This window comes from Lathyrus oleraceus, chromosome 7, assembly GCF_024323335.1.
Source record: "Lathyrus oleraceus cultivar Zhongwan6 chromosome 7, CAAS_Psat_ZW6_1.0, whole genome shotgun sequence".
Classification (NCBI taxonomy): Eukaryota; Viridiplantae; Streptophyta; class Magnoliopsida; order Fabales; family Fabaceae; genus Lathyrus; species Lathyrus oleraceus.
Genome location: NC_066585.1, coordinates 313,681,925 through 313,685,791, shown reverse-complemented (window position 1 = coordinate 313,685,791; position 3,867 = coordinate 313,681,925).

Here is a 3,867-nt window from a genome sequence, read left to right as displayed (position 1 = left end):
GGATTGTGCTATAGTATGTGATCATATGTACATTTGTGACCTTGCCTTGTTCATCTTATTGTGAAATGCTTGATTTTAATCCAAATTTCTTGAAATTTTACATGATGATTCTAGACATGTTAATGGATGTTTTAGGCTTGGTTTGGTATTTTTCTCATTTACCATTTCTGTTTTATGCATGTGTTTGCTTGGTGTGACAATTTGTGTCACACATTTGGTTGATCAACTTGTGCAATTTAATTTCCATGCCAAATGATCTTTGATGCTTCTGAACTTTTGTATGATGATCATATTAGATATGTTGAATGCTCATGAATTTTTCCAGAAATATTTGAATCATTTCTGTTTTGATTTGGAATTTTCATTCATGATGATCATATATGAGCTTTGAAATTGCCTTTGACTTCTTTTGATCATGAAATGCTTTTGCTTGATGATTTTGATGTGATCCTTTTTAGGACATGTTAATATGTGTTTGAAGTTGCATTGTGTTGAATTTCAGCTCCTGTTTTGATTTTTTTCTTCACCTTTGACCCTAGGCTTTGACCTAGTGGTTTGTTACTTACATGTGAGCTTTGAATTTCAGGTTAAGCATCCAAATCTCCATGGTTGATGATGCTTCATCATTTGAATGTTGAAATTTGCTTTTGATTGCTAACATTTGCTGTTTTGTAGGTTGAGGGTAACTCACTTGAGTTTGCCTTATGGCTTATGTCTTGTACATTGGGATTGTCTGTTTGATATTGACTGTTGTCTGTTTGTCTGAGTATTGTACTGATTTGTTTAGTTGTTTCCACAGGTACTTAAGTTTCTTTAAGTTCATTTGAACTTTGCTTTGCTTTTGCTTGTGGTTGGCATACCACTTAGGTATAATCTCTAATCTTCATGTAGTCTGGAAGACCTGTCATGTTACTTTGGCAGGCACCTGTCTGAAGCCCTCCTTAAGAGGCCATGTTTTTGTTTGTTTAATTTTGTGCCAAGCAGGAAAAGTCCTCTTAAGAGGCAATTGGCAGATAAAAGGGATGTGCAATCCATCCCCTGCTATTCAGTTGTGTCATTCACTTTGCTCACACCATGTGTTGATGCATTGTGAATAAGAACCCAAGATCTTATAGAGTCAATCATTTATGGAGAAGAGTTCCTACATTCTGAACTCCCACACTTTCTATTGTTTAAAGCTCTCCCAGGCCAGGGATAAGAGCTATGAGGCATAACCCTCATCTCCATTTCATCTGCTTCACCCTAACTCTCAATGTTAGGGTTAAGAGCTCAAAACACCCCATTCTAGTTGGCTTGTTAAAGCCTAACCTTGCTTGAGCCTATTGATTGTGTATAGTGTGTGCTAACTGATTGCTTGATTGTTTGATTGCTTAACTGTGCATCTTTCATGTCTGCTTTTGCATATCTACTTGCATCATTCCATGTGTTTGCTTTTGCTTTTCATAGCATGTTTGTTTATGTGAGGAGTCAGATTGTAAGTCCATTGATTGGCTATCTGTTTCCTATGATCATTTGTTGAGGAGTCAGGTGTAATGCCATAGATTGGTTACCTGTTTCCTTGTTCGGTTTTGACCATTGAGGAGTCAATTGTAAGTCCATTTATTGGCATTTGTTTCCTGTGATCTGGTAGGAGTTGGGACTAAGACCATTTATTGGCATCCTACTTCCTTGGAGTCGAGTGTAAGACCATTTATTGGCAACTTGTTTCCTCTTGCTTATTGCATTTGTTTTCTTTGTTTTGTGAGATTGGTGTAAGTCCATTGATTGGCATCTGCTATCCATGTTCTTTTTGGTTTTGTGAGATTGGTGTAAGTCCATTGATTGGCATTCGGTATCCATTTATGTTGTTTATTTGTTATCACTTGTTGCCTTTTCCAAAGGAATCACTTGGATCATCTACATATGATCTCAAGAGGTGAACATCTAAGAAGTTTTGCATCCCTTAACCTCCCATCCTTTTTGTTCCTTAAACCTCCATTTGCACGTTAACTCAAAACCAAAAAATATTGTGCAAACATTTTCACTTCTTTTTAAACTAGAAACCTAGGCCTTAAGCCTTTGATTTTCAAACTTCATTTTTCATAATACTTCTTTTGAATTGAATTCTAATCATACTTTGACTACCTTTTTGTGAATAATCCTAATTGACTAATTCCACTCATTCAATTGTTGTGTGGCTCAAGTCCACTTTCTTGATAAGTTTTCATACATTAGCCATAGGTTTGATTTATCCTAGTTGGTTGATGTGAATCTCACCTTTTGTCCTTAGTGATTGAATTGTAAGACTTCCTTGCTTATTATAGGGCATGGTCCCTTACTAGCAAGTTGAAGCTTTTCTCACATGGTGGACGTGTGGTTGTATAGGTTGAGTTTTCTCCCGTGGATAACGAAAGACCTTAGGGCTTTTGTTTTAAAATCAATTCACCCATGTTTTGGAAATCTTTTAGCCGAACTACGAGGTTTTGATCCTGTAAAGGTACGTAGGCAATGGTTATCCATCCAAACACAAAAATAATAAAAATTGTACATTATTTTCTCATCCCCTCATTCATGTTTTCACAATAAATTTTTCATGAACAATATCTTTTGAAACAATTTGTGAAAAGGGTTCCCTAGGAGTACCTAGGATGCTTTGGGTGCCTAACACCTTCCCTTTGCATAATTACCCCCTTACCCAGATCTCTGTACCCCTTTTATTAGTTTTCTTTGCAAAACTTCTTAGGCTTTTGTTCGCTTTTAGCCATTCCTTCGGATAAATAAAAGTACGGTGGCGACTCTATCTTGTATGTTTTGCTTTTGGTTTAATCAATAAATCATAAAGTGATGAATACACCGCTACAGGCTGCCTATAGGTTAAAGGGATGTGTGCTCGGTAAGACGTCGCATCTTATGCCTACGTATCTCATCTGGAATGAGAATCAGAGCAAAACGTAGTTCGGCTAACTACGGGGTTTGTTTTGGATGAACGAAGTTACTGCACAATCTACCGGATGCTCGACCTTTGGAGACTTACTCACCTGTAGTAGAAGGAGTTAACGTGTTCTTAGGAGAAGAAAAATCAATGAATTGGTTTGTGTTTTAGGGATGCTCATGCAAAAAGGAAGTCCTTGACGAAGGAACAGTGCTACCTTAATTGACATGCAAACGGGAGACTATACGAAGCCTAACAATCCTATGGGGAGACGATCACACCATACAAAACAAACATGCATAAAGTAAACAGACCATCAAGGGGGCTCAAACATACATGGGTAGGGCTTTAGTCAAGAGGGGTCATATCAACCTCGACAAACAAGCCATGGAATGGTAATCAAATGGGCTCTTAACCACTGACATTGAACGTCAGGGTGAGCAAATCAAAAGGGTAATGAGGATAAGACCTCATAGCTCTTAACCCTGACCGGACTTGGGCTTTTGTTCTGAAGCATCGACACATAGTGTGATCTTAAAGAACGACGCACTGAATAACGGGGGATTGACTACTAATCCCTTTTATCCGTCAATTGCCTCTTCATGGAGGTCTTTAGGCACAAAAGTAAACACACAAAAACATCGCCTCCTATCGAGGTCTTCCAACTAAGAAAGCGGTAAAATGCTGAAAAGATGTAAAAGGGGTTAAAAGATCTACCACACGGATAAAAATCCGAAGTAACAGCAACTAAAGAAATAAGAAACCCAGAGATCTCTCAAGCTAGCACCATCAAAGAAAGCAAGTCAGCACAGGTAATCGGAATAAATCTCCAAATAGTATCCCACAAATAAAGTGGAATACCAAGCAAGCTATCCCTTCAAGAGTCATGTGAGCCCTCACAAAAACTCAACAAACACGTTAGTGAAACAAGGTAGGGCGCAATCAAGAGTTGCACC